Genomic DNA, 16,276 nt, shown 5'->3' on the forward strand with positions numbered 1-16,276 from the left:
GAGTTTCCAGAGGTATCAAACTGTGGCTGTTCATGTAAAACTCCAGCACCTGGGAATTGCTCCAGCAGGATTACCATGACAGGAGAGTCGGCCCCATCTAGTAGCATAAGATCAGGAGGCTCATCTAGCAGCTAAAATAACTACCCTGCAAATAGCCTCTCACTTAGATTTAAATGGCCGATGGGTCAAAATTCAGCCTCAAGCAGGATTGGGGATGGGGTGGGGGTTTGGGTTGATGGGGGCAGGGCAAAAAGGGATTACTCAGAGCCCTCCCTTGCAACCAACACAGACACTGCCCATGTTGTTCCTTCAACTGGGGAAAACAATGTGCCCTTTCAGGGGCTGCAGGTGGCTGGGGGCAGTGCAGAAAAGGGACATTATGGCTTTCTATGGTAGCACGATTGAAAAGTTTGGAGGCCTATGTACAAAAAAGCCTTTGCTAAGGGTATTGCTGCTGCATCAAGTATCAATGAAAGCTGCATATCTGCTGGTATAAAGCCGATTGCTGCAGAAAATGAATGGGAAGCATTAAGAGCAGCAAAATTTCAAGCTGCAATGAACAGCATCAAATTCATCAGTAAATAGCAGGCCAGGGTCAGTGAAATAATAGCTCTGTTTGGAAGAAATATGGAAGAGCCTTGGACAGTCTGCAGGAGCAGATGCACAGAAGAAGTAACCAGAACAGCGGGCAATTGTGAGGTCTGATGTAGAGCCAGGTTCCAGCAAGGCAGTCTGGCTGGGCATAGGGTCTGCAGCTCCCCACATGGGGCCTTTAACAGCCACCCCCCCGTCTTTGGAAACAAGCTTCACTGGAGAAGAAAAACAACCTGTATGTGCAAAAGCACTATAGGTCAGCATAGTCTACCTCCAAATGCGGTGGTCAGCCCTTCAGAAACCAAACTGACATGGAAAACATGAAGGAATTAACAGCACTTCTACAGGTAGGGAAACTAAGCGTGTGTAGTAAAGCCAGAAGGAGAACTTGGATGTCTCAGTTTCCCATCCCTAATCCTGACCCTGCTCCTCTACTTGCCTCTGTTCCTCTGGTTTCTGGGATGCTGCGATGATGAGAGCTGCAAATCCAAAACCAAACCTGTGGGCAGACTGCCAGGTCGCCAGCCTCCAGCCCACACACAAAGCATCAGTCCCCCTCCCAACCCCCTCCTGGCTCTGCATGTTGTTCTGCAGAGCCCAAAAACCTTTGGTCACTGCCCCTGGGTGCTGGGAACCATGTGAAGGACCAAACACCTGCCTGCTCACAGCCTCAGCCCAGCTTGCCTCCTTGCTTGCTGGCCAGGGATTGGTGGGCTCTGCATGGGTTTTTTCCTGGGTGTATGGGATCTGCCTGATGCTGGTCCAACCCTGCTGGTGGCATCCTGCCCATACGTACTGCAAAATTAAAGGGATGACAGTAGAGGCTACAGTGGGAGGTCAACTGGGGCTCAGACGCATGGCATGATGGCTGATAGTCCCAGAACTGCTGGGGGTGCCACCGGGCTGGGCTGTCCCCAGGAACTGTCACCCCGGTTCTGCACTGGTCTTTTGCCTGGAAATTTCTCTGCCTGACCTCTCCGTGGCAGATGCTGTCTTCAAGGGGTGGTGACACAGGAACAGCAAGACAGCTGATAAGGTTTGATTGGTCTTTACTTAGGGGAAATCCTCTTGACTTTTGCCCAGGGCAAGTGAGACTCAGAGGCCTGAATTCCCAGAGGAGGAATGAATGCAGCAGATCAAAGTCTGCTCCCCAGCCCTCACCGCAGAGGTATCACCTCCAGCCTTAACAAGAGGTTATAAAAACAAGGTCTCTCCCTGACACATCCCAGGCTGCACAATGAAACCAGCTCCAAATAAGGGAAGGCAAGAGAGACCTGGCTGCAAGCACACTCTGAACTCTGGGTCTGAGTGGCCAGCACCCAGAAACACCAAGGGATGGTGGCTCCGGCCCCAGGGATGTGCTGGAGCCATGCGTGAGCTGGAGCAGGGGAGCACACATTTCCTGCATTAGCTACCATAGGCAGGGCTGTGTCTGGGGATGCATCTGTTTGCTTCCTCTATTACGGTTTTACATGAGGGGACTTAAATTCAGAGCACCCTGGGGCTCTTGAGTTATTCCAGGGTATAGTCCTGAGTTTTTAAACAAACGGGCACAGGGTCTTGCTGCTGGCAATGTGATTTCTCTTGGGCGGAGGCTTTCCAAAGCCTTGCCGCTGCTGGTACCTCATAGGGACCCCAGCCCAGGCAGGCAGGCAGGAGCTGCATCACCCCACTCATCATAACAGCCACGGGACTCACTTGCATGTCCCCACGTGCTCTCACGACAGCGGCTGCCCTTTGGGGCACAGATCACACCAAGCCAGTGTCAGGAGCAGCCGGTAGCCTTGTGGAAAGCTTGCTTGGCATGCGATAAGCCAAAGAGCTGAGCTGTGTTGGTTGACGTTGTTTTGACAATCTATATCACATTTTATAGCTGTTGATGTTACAATTCCTTCAAGGTACTTCAGCATGAAAGATGGCAAGGTCGCTGCCTTGGAGAGCTTACAGTCTAGTACAGACAGGTAAACATGACAAGTAGAAACATTAAACCTTAGGCAGGGAGTGGGGACAGGTTGAAGGAGCATGTAAAGAAATTATCTTTGGCACATCAAAGAGCTGGAAGAAGTCCATCAGAGGAACCTTTAGGCTATTTATGTATTTCAGGTAGCAAGATAAAAATCATGAATAATGAGTTCCTGCAACCTTTTTGCAGAACCACTGCTGAAACAATGCTTACAGAGGTGCTTCTCTGCTAACGTATGTGCTTCAGATGGGGAATGCGGAGTCCTACCCAGATTTACATTGCTGACTTTTAACCAGTAATGAAAAAATGAATAACAAGCAGCACAAGCACAGCCAGCATTCTTCTAGGTTTTGGTCCCTCTCTATGGCTGCCTGATCACAATGTCTATCTGCCCAGCACCATCCTCAGCCTCTCTTTCTTTTCACCACAGACTGCTTATTCTAAACTCTCAAGATACCACTCTCCCTCAAAAAAAAGTTTTGAAGTCGAAGTTCCCAATCCCTAATCCAGCTCTCCCTCATGATACCCAGTCCCTGCTGTCTTCAATGAAACATTGCTGAGTGAGAGAAGTTGTGCACCACAGAGAGGAACAGCTAGACCCATCTTCAACAGAGCTGCCTGTCTCCTTGGCGCTCACAGGGGTGCAGCACAGGGCCCGTCACACCAGCACCTCCCTGCACATCTGCTCTGGATAGGAGGCAAAGGACTTGGACCCATCCTGAACAGGCTTTCAAACCCTTTTGGTGCAGAGCCCAGGATGTGACTAGGGAAGCAGAAAGGCAGATAACCCGCTCATGCTGCACTGTCTGGCAGTGGGAGGCTCATGTTCACATGCACCGGAGACAGCTCAGGTGCAGAGCAGGAGGTGTTTCTGGATTTATTCTGCTCATTTGTGAGGGCTCCCTCGAGCAGACTGACACAGGACATGAAGTCTTTCCAGTACGATGCAAAAACATGTCACTCCAAAAATAATACAAATGTATATGGCAGCACTGTTAGCTGTTTCACTGCCAAACAGATCAAGCCAAATGCATCAGTCAATCAAATCGCAAAGGAATCCTGTGCATACAGAGGCTGGAGACCCTTTACGCCAGGCTGGTGTAATTCTTGCCAGCCTAAGCCCCAGCAGTGATGGTGTGAAGCAGAACTGCTACAGAAAATCAGCAACTCCTGCCCATCCCTGCTGCTCCCCTCCGCTGCGCTGCCTCCCCAGCCCTGCCAGCCCCAGCACTGGTGCAAAGAGCTGGGTCAAAACAGTGACCCACCTGAAAAACAATGGTATGGCAGAAAGCATTGTTTCTTAGCCAGATAAATTCTGCAATCCAGTTCGTTCTATGGCAGCACCTCTGGGCTGTATCAAGTTAAAAGCTAGTCAGTCTCCATCCTTAATCATCCCCTGGGCAACCTGAGTTATCACTCTTCTGTTTGGTGGCAAACAAATGCAAGAGATTGCCAGTGTTTTTTTGTTGTTGTTTTCCTCTTGCTGTTTCAGCCACAGTTTGCTGGTCGCCGGAGAAACCTGGGCAAAACCACGCAATCCAGCAACAACAGTGGCCATGGTACGGCTGAGGTGGCAAGGGGGCTGGCAGGCCTCTTCCCCTTACATGGCTGGGGGCAGAGGGCTAGCAAGAGGCTGCCCCTGCTTCAGCCACCTGATAAACTTTGAGGAAACTGTCAAATTTGGTTTTTTGCTCCTTTTCCCACTTGTGTTCCGCCCAGTCAGCACCATCTGAGATCTGCCCTCCCGAATCAGACGGGAAACCTCCCTGTTCTTGCCACTCTCCTCACGCCTTTCCCCACCACGGTGCCACCCGCCAGTTATAGAAGCTGGGATGTACCTCCCTCCCATTCCTTCCCCTCACCTACGGTAAACACCCCCTTGTTTCCCTTCTGTTTTGACAACCCTATCGAATTGCTGTGGAAAAGCAGAGGCAGGTCTCCAACACCTCCTACCTCCTGGGTAAACAGAGGCACAGTGACAGGGAGGAGGCACAGTCTCCATCAACCCCTGTGAGCAACCAACTGCTTATTATCTACAGAGGGCATATAGATTTCAAGACACAAAGTGCTCCACAGTATATGCCATGAGGAGTTACAAAAGGCTTTTAAGTCACCAAACGTCCCCTTTCCCACTGATTTGGCAGTGGACACTGTAAACCCATGGTACTCTGCAGACTGCAGATCTCTGAGGATGGGGTCATCTGCTTGCCCTGCTGGGCACGGAGCCCAGCACTTTGCACACAGCCATCCTCTTCCCCTCCGGGCTCCCTCATGATAAAATAAAAATTAAATTTAAAAAAAAGCATCATGTAAGTGAGTGGAATTGCCAGTCACTTAAAGGCAAAGTAAACAATCGTTGAGGAAAAAAATGTTTGTAAGTAGGTTGGCTTAATCTATGCCAAGAGAAAAGTATGTTTGTTGCACAAATAAAGTGATCAGGAGCAAGACTTTCCTGCCTGACTGGTGGAGAGCTCCGTAAATCAGGACTGGAACTCCTTGCCACGTATATGAATCAATTAAAGCACTCGATGAATCATTTATTTTCAACATAGGCAATCAGCAACAATGGTTTGATGTTCAATTGATTTCTCATTTGTCTTGCTCCCCTGAGTAATGACGAACAGCTCACCACTTACATGGTGGTGCATGCCTCAGCCCAACTGCTCCTAGAGCAGCTTCTTCTGCATGGAGTCACTCCGGGCACCTGCTCCTACCGGCTGACGTTTCACACCTCTTGGTCACTACCAGCCAGTGCCTGCTTGTCTCAGTCATCTCCTGCCCCATGCTCTTCCCTCCAGGTTCGTCCTTCTTCCTTTGTTTTAAAAAATAATAACAAATAAATAGTAAAGCACATGGCAGTAGAGCCAGATTCCTCACTAGAAAGCATCAGCATCCTACTTCTCAAAAGCTCAGAATATCAAAAATTGCCAGAGAAGCAGCACAGCTCTGTAAAATACTCTAAAGAAAGGAGGGAGTCTTCAGAATATTTTCTGTTGGATACCATATCGATACAGCACATTTCCTTCATCCAAAGTGCCTTTTAAAGTGCTTTGTGTAGACCTCTAATCCTTATTTGGGATGCCTCATGGTGCATTTCACTATTTTAACTCAGGGACATACCGAAAGGAAGCCCTCTGTTCAGATGCTGGTTACGCTGAAGTCACAGAGATTAAGACATCATGCCAACAGCACGGACTCCTGTAGTCACACAGTTAATTTTACTGTGTGCAGTTCACATGGCCCCAGATATCTGTCCTGAAACACGAAGGCTTGGCTGTGGCTGGTGGTTGTTCCTAGCAGATACAGGGCACCCCTGGGATTGGGCCAGGATGGGCATTAACATAATCCTATTATGATGAATAAACTGATAAAAGATGAGGAAATAAAAAAAAAAAACCATACATTGGGACATGCTGATCTTTCTCATTCATGCAAACAGGGTGCTCACACCCAGCTCGCAGGGCTGAGAACTGATTTAGGGGCCACGTTTTCTTGGGGATCCAAGGCCCCTACCATGGTCACCCATGTGCTCACTTTGGCAGAAACTGGAGGCAGGAGCTGCGCTGCCTTCTGTGCCTGACACTCCCTGGCACAGAGGCTGCGGGTGAAATTCAGGCATTGGTGAAGGACAAAGAGAAGGCTCCCCTGGCCATGTTATGGTCAATATTAGGGATACACGAGTTGTGCTTCACCTCTGGCTGCCTAAGGTCCCCTCAGGAGCATTCCCTCTCCAGAGCATCCCCTCCCCAGCACCAGGCCCCCAGTGCTCTTCTTCCCTTCCAGTGAGCAGGACAACTGACCAGCAGATCTCCTGTTCTCCATCACCATGTAGCTCTTCAAAAATAATTTTCAGACATATTTGTGCATAAAGCAGGCCCAAGAGAGCTGCAGTATAATTATAATAACAGTAATGAATAACTTGTTCCTCTGCACTCAGAACATCTCCCAAAGTTTTTGCTTTTCAGCCATCTCGCTGGAGAACATCTCCAAAACCCTTTTCCATTTATAGCCATGATTTTAGATCCTTAGCCCACCTCCTTGTCTCTAAAGCTTTTGGAGAGCAAGGGGCCAACTCAGGGAAACAGCTGCAGGTGCTGCACTTCCAGCTCCTGTAAGAGTGAGATGTGGAGAGCAGCAACCGCCCCGCGCCCCTGCACACACAGTCTGACTTATTAAAACTTGCTCAATAGGAAAATATCAGTATTTCCAAGATTACCCAACACATGGCAATGAAAGCTGTTGAGACACCTCTCTCAAAGCGCAAGCCTTGTGTCATGTCATTTGCTGTATTTGGGCAGTGTTGTGCACGCTGCAGTTATGACTCAAAAAGAGCAAGTGCAGCAGCTGAGGAAAGTCCTTTCAAAAGGCTCCAGATTCACCTCCAAGGAGCGGGCACGTTCAGAGTTCACCCAAGCCCAAATTCGGCATTAGCTGCCTGATGTCATCGTGATTGCAGCTCACTTCCTTGAAACCCTGCAAGCCAGAACAGAGTTGGTATTCACAGGGGCTGTGCAAATAGTGTCCTTGGTGCTCTGGGTCTGGCTTGGGCCGTGCTTGGATGCATGCTTGCACTAACAAAGTAGCTGCCCTGGAAAAGTCAAACAGCCTTTTACCTGATTGTTTCCATCTTACCTGCAAAATCATTAGAGAGCCTCACAGGTCATGCAGTGCATCCCGCAGGTGCAGAGGGATCCTTTGTCTCAGCTCAGCAGCCTGTCCCTTTAACCAGAGAAGCAGTCGGGCTGCCCTGAGATGGTCAAATGTTAAAACCAAACTGGGAAGCAGAAAAGGAGGAGGAACACAAACCAGACCCATTTTCACACAAACTTCATATGTGAGACTAGATACCTTTGGACCAACATGCCGCTGAGAACCACCACGTTCATCCTCAATTGAGATTTTCATGAGGCTTTTTTGTGACATGCAACATCGGACCTCAGGAATGGAAAATTAGTGGATGTAGTGGAGGTGGGCTTGGTGGTATGGTCTGGTGCTCTACAGTGAAGAAGTCTCTTCTGGGATCAGTTTCTTCAGTCTTATCAGTGCCTAGTCCAATGATTTCATGGTCTAAACTGTGTTGTTAAATGTGGTAAACCACCAATACACCTAACAGAATCATGAAACAGAAAACAACTGACACAATATTACGTTGGGGATTGTCAGCACTATCCAATTAGCACCAACACATGGGGATGCCTTGCTCAGGAAGAGTAATGATGGCCATCATGCTCACAGCTCAAGGAGGAGGCACGTTCAGGAGCTGGTCCCCACCAACTGCTCCTCACTGCAGCATGCTGGCTCCTCACAACCTGGGCACATGCTTCGGAGCCAGCAGATGCGGCACCACAAAACCCCAGGGATCTCCGGCGTGAAGTTTCCTCCTCTTTCTCCTGAGGTCTGAGCTCCAGCAACAGAGGCTAGGAGCAGCTTTGAGCCGCTCCACTGTCACAGAAGGAAATTCCAGCTTCATCAAATCCACTCCACCAGCCTTTTTTTTAATACAAAATATGAGTTTATTTTTAATTTCTGTAAAATTCTCAGCCTTGTACAACTTCAAGATGATAAAAAAAAAAAAAATCTGCCAATTTTCTGCACTGTTCTTGATTTAACAAGACCATAGATTTTAAATAAATAACTAGCACTTTTCATAGAATGTCAATATTTGTCTTAGGAGAAGAAGCACAGAGTTGTCGCTTTTTATATTTGAAATCACAAAAGACCACTTGATGCCTGCTCAGAAATTAGCAACCTCTTTGAAATAATGACAAATCCAATGGAAATGGAAAACTGCCATGAATTAATTTTAGAGAAGAGGCAAAACACTTAATTTCAGCTGGAGTTAAACTTGAGTAAATCCTTTCAGCTGGGTTTGGTGAGTGAGTTTGAACCAGTATCGCAGTAACTCAGCTTCATGGGCAGGACACAGTATGCAAAGTTTACATCATCAGACCTCATGTCATGATCACCCAGGACAGACAATACCACTTGCAGAATCATAAAAGTAGATGAAAACAGACAATGCAAAGAGAAATACTTAAAACTAAGACCTTTGTGGACACTGTGCCAAATCATCCCTCCTTGCCTCACAGGTTTTATTATGAAAGCCACCTCAAACTATTTGTATATATTTTACAGCCTCTTCCTTCCTTCCCCACAAAAAGGATCTTTGCCATGTTTGTCCCTTATCACCGAATCACATGCCTGGTTAGGTCACCCGTAAGCTCTTTGCTGGGATGCCATTTTCCCTGGCTCTGAGAGCAGAGCTCCACGTGACTTTACCCTTATTCCCCTCAGCAGGCAATGAGATCATCCTTCTGGTGGCCCAGGAATTGCTGCAAGTCTTCTCTCAGCCTGAGGTGACTCACCAGGAAGCTGCTGGAGGTGGCTTTGGTGGAGCATGGCACCCCTGACTCACCCCTGCGCTGGATAAACACCCGTGCAGCGGTGAGCTGGCGTGGTGTCGGCACCAGCCGAGCCACGGCTGCCAGAGCAGTGCTGGTCCCAAACAGCAGCTTCAGAGCCCCTTCCTCCCTCTGCCCCGCTCCAAAGAGTACAGCTCCTTTGGTTACCATAGCGTGGGGCTCCGCAATAACATCAATAAAGCAAAATGACCCAGGATAAGGCCATCTGGTTTATAGATCCCTCGAGGCGCTGCAGCAAAGGTATTGTGCACAACTGAGAGATGGTTCACTTCTGTGGCAGAGTGAACAGAGGCAATCGGGGAGCAGCACAGCTCATGTAGGCTCATAAAGGAAAAAGATTTGGGACAAAAAGGAAAATAAATTTATAAGGGAGATCTCTCTTTCTAAAAGGCAGCCTTAAAATAGAGAAAATGGTCAACACAGTCAAAAGAGGGCCAGCTGAGAAGCAGGTGGCCTGGCTGCCATTTCATCTGTAGAAGAGCTCCAGGCTCCTCATTAGCATGAGCATAAGGGAAGGTGCAAAGAAAACCAAAGAGACAAGGAGACAGTCAGAGCTCCCTTTTTAAAGGATATCAGTAAATGTTATTACTTGTCTCCTTAGCTACAGAATGCTCAACACAGTCCCAAGATGGGAGACAGAGAGGTTTACTAAAAAATGCCTAGTCCTAGCTTAAGGGACAGCAGGAGAAATCCAAAGAGCTGCAGGCCAGCTGTAGAAGATAACAAAGGAGAAAGTCGTGGGGTTTATCAGTGTCCTCATTGTCCCCATCAGAGAGAAGGGAAGAGCAAGTACAACAGGTCTGACCAAAGACAGCCCTAGTGATTCCCAGTAGCATTCAGGCTCTGCAATTGGCCACATAGGGGATGCCTGGTTAAAAATAAACATTTAAATACAACCATCATGTAGTTCTGAAACACAACCCTTTTGTTAGTCACGTTTGAATGTGACAAAGACTAAAACTTGGGTTACCGAGAGTGGTTTTGGGAAACCATTGCAGCAAACACAGGTCTGACCTTTTGGAGTTTCCACCTTGTGTCAAAATAAACTCTGCCGAACAGGTTTCTAAATAGCTCCTGTGGGTCTCTCCCAAGGCCAGTGGGCAGACAGCAGCCCACCAGCCAGAGCCGCTCCTGCAAGCAGGAAAACTGCCCCCCATGCCAAAAGCCAGCATGCCCTGCTGAGAATGAGGTCCCCCCGCCACAGCCCAACAGTGGGAGCAGAGCACAGCACCCTCTTCTAGTGCAGCCTTCACCAGGGGAGATCACAGCTCCTTTCTTGCAAAGGCTGAATCCCAGAACCAGAAATCTGACAATAAGAGCTTGCCAGTTTGGCACACAGCATTGTAACAGATCCAGTTACCAGCAATTAGACACTCCACCCCGATTAATTTGTGCTAGAAATACTGTGACAGTTTTAAACAGAGAGCTCAATTATCTGTTCAAACTATTTACCAAAGGTTGGGGTGACTTCTCTGTTATTTAAAATATTGTATATTAAGACTGGACATTTTATTCAGAGCTATTTACTGTGGTTTAAACAAGACTTATTCAGAGAACTATTTTCATTAAACAAGAAGTTAGACTCAACGTACAATGGACCTCTGTGATTAGTCATGGGCCCAGTTTGCCAATTCATACTGAATTTTCAAGCTACACATTCTTGCAAATCTCTGTTTTACAGTCTTTTATTAAGTATAATGCTGTTGGTTGTTTCTACAATCACAGGACCTCTCCTGCTGTATTTCCGCACGCCCTTCTCCCACAGGTTGCTTATGCCACATTTCACATTATTTCAGATACCATCTTTGTGCAGGCTGGGGGAACTGCAGCCCCCAGGACCCTGGGGACACAGGGCTGTGCCTGGTGGTCTCACTCCTCTGCTTGCTGTGCAGATGAAAAGCAGCCCATGATTTCAGAGATATTTCTCATAACTGTTTCAAGACCTCCTCCTGCTCATGCCTCACTCCCAGTCACTCATCCCTGCCTTGTGCTGTATCTTCAGCTGGAAACTCATCTGTAAATTCACTTGTGGGGGTCTGGGTGTGGCTGGTTATTTTGTTTAGTGGTCAGTGAGGATCAGTTACAATCCTACTACAGGCTGCCCACGGGGAGTGCAGGGTTAAATTTGGCCTGAGCATTCAGGTTTTCCCTGTAGCCATCTCCTTGTTGCCTTACTCAACATGAGGTCCTTCAGAGCATGAGCTCTGGTCTGGAACCATCTCCACAGGGGTATGAACAGGTACCATGTATTGCAGTGCCCACTAAAAGCACCAGCAGGAGCTGCCGCGTGATACAGCCCACGCTCCATCCAGTTGAGCTACAAATCTCTTGCAACAGATTGCATCAAATCCTTCAGAGCAACACAGGCTGTGTTTTGCTGCAGTGAAAAGATATTCACTAGATTTCTAGGCTTACTAATAATCTACTGCTTTACACACTTAATATGAACATTAGTATCAGCTGGGATGACCATAGCAGCTCTACCATAAGTGTGAGGGTGCCAGTCTCATTAGAAAAGCCACCTTGCAAGAGAAGACATGCATTGGAAGTGTTGCTGCTTAGCTTTATATACATAAACAGGCATCCCATCCTGGAGAACCCAAGCTAGTCATCAGGAACACTTACTGCAACTTATTTTTCTGTTTGGCCGTTATGTCCTTAAACAACAGGGCAAGCAAATATGTGCAGGAAGGACTGAGCTAGAGCCAGCGTTTCCTTGGGACAGGGGAACGGACTCGCCTGGCTCATGAGGGTCCTTCCTCCGTTTCTCATGGGTCGATTACAGCATGGCCAGTAGCTGCCCACACTCGCCTGTGCTTTGATTAACAGCACTGGACCTGGCTACTGAACATCTCTCACCTCTCCTCTGCTCTCTTCATCCAAAGTGCAACTGTTCACCCTTTCCCACAAGACTCTGCAACTGTCAGAGTTTTTTTTCCCTCTGATTTCTCTTAAGCCACAAACTTATTTCTCTCTTGCATCCAGTAGGGTCCCTTCTGCTTTCTGGATTTTCCTCAGATTTCTTTCTTTGCTCCTGCTTTCACTTGCTTTACTGACTTCACATCACCATCAGCCTTCTAAGGCAAACTTCCATTAAAAGTTGCAATATATTCCTTGGACTAAGTGGCAAACATTTTTCAAGTCATAGCTTACAGAAAACCAGCATTCCTTTAGTGCTTTCCAGTTTCAGCACCCTTGTTTCAGTAGCACAACCACATTTCTCCCTCTTACAAATATTTTGTGCTAAGAACAACCCTCTGTGGCCCTCAGTGAAGTGACATACGTGTGAAGTTAGCCCTTTTTGGAGCAGGAGGCTGAGCTGGGTGACCTCCAGAGGTGCCTTCTCAGCAAAACTATTAAATGGCTTAGGCTACAACCTCCTGGGAGGAAAGATAGTCTTAAACAGGATTCAGTTCTTTTTAGAAAGAGCATGTGCAAGCACCAAGTACTTGCAGCAATAAACAGTGCATACCCTCTATAAATACACTATACATGCATCCCAAGTGCTCTCCATTTTATGTAGAGATTAGTCACTTCTAGCAGAAGGAAAACTGAGTATTTTCCAAGAGCCATCTTTGGGCTTCTGAGTGTTCCCTCTTGTTGTATTATAAAAAGGTCTTGGTCCTTACTCTATGAGAGAAAATCAACTCTACCAGAACCTTAACCTGCACCAAGAAAAGCTACGTGCAAATTTAAGAAACCATAATACAATTATTTTGCTCTGATGTGCAAGGAAACAGCACTGAACTAACTGCACAAACCTATTTGCTTGTGGTACTAAGGGTGGGGTTAGGAATCACTTTGCCAGACAGCTTTTCAAGCTGTCATCAAAGGTCTTTCGTTAGGGCTTCTTAGACTTGAACCACAAAGCTAAATTGCTCACACCTTTATTTGAACAGATTTTCCTCACCCACCTCTGCAAAATCACCCCATGCACTCAGCATCTCAGCACCCCCACCAGCCCCCTCGTAGGCTGCTCAGCATAGGGGTGACCTATGTTCATATAGAAAAGGTGCAAAAATGCATTTCTGCTGGGTAACAGCCACCTCCAGCAACTTGCTTGCAGTGACAAGGAAAAGCTGCAAAATACAGACACGTAAATCTTAAAACATTAGTTCATTTTGTTTCTCTATTCCCACATCTTACTGGACGCTGGCAGAGAAAAGTCTCAGCTTGCAGATTTTGCAGACAGACCTTTGGGGAAAGACTCACATTGGCAGAAAGAAGAAAGCAAGCGGTGGAGCAGAACAGCCACTGAAGAGTTGAGAAATGGGAAGAAAGCAGAAGGAACGGAAGAATACAGAAAGCCTGCCAGGTGAAAAAGAGGATAAAGAAGGGGGATGAGTTATTAGTGGAGGTTGGAAAATTTAATAGAGGAGGATGGAAAATGATAATACAGGAAATAGGAGTGGGAGGAAACAGTCATGCAATGTAAAGGGGCAAATACAGCTGCAAAAGGGTGGGGAAAAATCAAAATCTTATTTACACCGATTTTTCATCCCAAAACTGGAGATTAGAGATTTATATAGGGAATACATTTGAATCAGTTTAAAATGCTGTGTGAGAAACACCAGACACCAAAACACAAAGCTAGCAATATGTCATATTTTCAGCTCCAGAACTCAAGTGACTCCAGCAGTTCCCAGTCCAGTGCTTTCTGCAGTGATTCAGTGGAGTCCGGCACAGGGGAGCCCACATCTCTCCTGAAGACTGTGGTTTATACCTGGATTTGCCAGAAACAGCAGACACGCAGGGAACCATGAGGACGCTAATGACAGAGAAAAGGACCCCTACATTTTTTGAAAACTGTTCTTCAGTTGCACCTATCCATTTGTTGTCATCACATTTTTCTTTACACATATTTCTCTAATTTCCACAGATAGATCATCAGTTACTGGGCTTCAGTAACTCATAATGGCCATTGCACATCTCTCCACCTTAGAAATATATGCAGTTCCTTCCCAGAAATTGTGCTAGCCCAGCGGCAAGATGTGAAATCTTACTCTTGAAGAAACAATCAGAAGTGCACAGACAGTCAATTACTTTCCTTAACCCTACAGAAAAAGACCGTGAGGAGAGAGCAGCAGGAAAATGATGTAGGTGTGGGTGGCATGTTTGCCCGATCAGCCCTGCTTTATTGCTCTCTGTTAAAGGTAGCTTCTTCATTTCTAATGACAATGAAATGGAAGAGTAATGGGAAATAAAATTCACTGTAAACAATTATTTGGAAGTGGAATCAAATATTTTCTAGCCAGCTCCTGTTGGGTGGGTGCCCAGAAGAACATCTTCTCTGTTCAGTTGTGAGGATTTATGTTTCAGAGTAGATAGTCACTGAAATGTGCTCTGTAGTTAAACAGTTCTTGCTATCATGTTTGTTTTGCTGTTGGATCACTACAGACACTGAAAATATCTGGTGTCCCTGTGCAGCAGAGAGTTATTTGAAGCTACCAGCCCTATTTAACAGTCAAAGTCCTATTGTCTTAAAAAAAAAAAAAGGTAGGTAGAGCTCATATCTTTCCTTCACTTGACCCAAGAGGAGGCATCAAAGTTTTCTGCTTTTTTTTTCTTCCTAATAAATAAGGATAGAATGGGATAAAAAAGGAGCTATTGTTGAGACCTGATCAAAAGCAGAAGAGGCACATCTCTATTCAAAGGGACCCTGTCCAGAGCTTCTGCTTCAGATGGGCTGAGTGGTCTCAAAAACGCCTGTAACTCTCTCCCCTTTGTGCAGACATGGCCAACCTTGCTGAGCATTGCTCAGCCACTGCAAATCTCACCATCAACGCCACCGCTAAAGTCCATGTGCTAATGTCACTTCTGTCCCCTGCAATGCTTCAGCACAACAAGGAATTATATCAGCAGCTAAAGGTTAACGGGGTCTTTTTTTCTTTTTCTTTCTCTTTTTATCTTTCTTTTTGCCTTATTATCTTTTTCTTTTCTCAGAGCAAGTTGCTAGCCGAGGCAGTGCATGTCCTGCAACCTTAGCCTTCAGCCTGAACGAACACAGAAACCAACTATATGGCAAAGAACAACTGCTGACTGGAAACAATCTTCTTTTAAGTGCAAGTAGTTGATTGTGATGATGGTGATGATCACGTTGGGAAGAGAAACACGCTTTCGTGCAACAAGAACCCTTCACGTGTCCTTCGCCTCACTGTTACTTTCTTTTCCAATTGCAAGGATATTTGCTCAGTCGCCAGCTTTAGCAGCATGCGAGATTTCCAGAATGCATCTTTCAGCCAGGAGAACAAGACAGATATTTTAATATAGGCTTACGAGTAATAAAAAAGAAATGTATTTCTGGCTATTTAGATAGTGACGTGGCTAAAACAAACTCCTTTGTTTTCGGCAGCTGTTAACAATACCTGTAGGGAGCTGTTCCCAAGGCAGTTATCTCTGGCACTGGCAACAGTAGGATGTAAACAGCCTGTATCAGGTTAATGGAAAACACTGAGCAGCCAAATCTGAAAGGAGCTGTGTTTAGCTGGGCCTCTCTCGCAGGGATTACCTTCTCACGTGTCACAGCAGCAGGAGGGATGGCTTTTGGAGGACAAGGTCTTTCCCGGGCATGGACGGCCGGGGCTCTGCTGCAGTGGCAGAGCCTGGCTGAGGGTTTGCAATTACAGCCACGGTGTTGGGGCTTGGGGTCAGGGCCAAGCCAAGCACCCTACACCTCCAGCCCAGGGCTGGCTCGTGTCTGGTGGGGTGGGAGCCAGCGCGTGGCTGTCTGCATCCGTCCGCACAGACGTACCCCAAGATGAGAGATACCCATGGGTTATTTTGAATGACATAGTCCAGACTTGTACGCTGTGGGAGGTGTGATGGGAACTCATTTCTGTCTTTCTCGATAATTTAATGAGCTGTTGTAATGAGGGATGCACTGAGCCCCTCATTTGTATGCAGTTCCCACATGAGATGTGAATATTAAATTCCTGCAAGTATGAATCAGCAGCTCTTAACTCCCACAGCTCTTTCCCCTATCTCTCAATCTCCACCAGCTCCACAAGCCACAGATCCCCCCATGGTCCCCTGGGCTGCCCCACTTCACTGCCACCTCAATAGCCACTCAAGGGGAGAGACATGTCCCTGGTCACCCCCAGAAACATGGGCCACTCAGCAGAACAAAGCTGGAGAAAAGGTCTCTGTTCGCTCTTGAAAACTGAGTGCAGCCGGGCCAGCCCTGTGGCCTGTTAGTGTTTGGGAAAATTGCGTGACATGGGAAATTAAACCTACAGGGCATCACTGTCTCTGACAGCTGGTAGTTTAAATAATGAATTGGTAATTATAAACCCTTTTG

The sequence above is a fragment of the Patagioenas fasciata genome, chromosome 4, assembly GCF_037038585.1.
Source record: "Patagioenas fasciata isolate bPatFas1 chromosome 4, bPatFas1.hap1, whole genome shotgun sequence".
In the NCBI taxonomy this organism is placed as follows: domain Eukaryota; kingdom Metazoa; phylum Chordata; class Aves; order Columbiformes; family Columbidae; genus Patagioenas; species Patagioenas fasciata.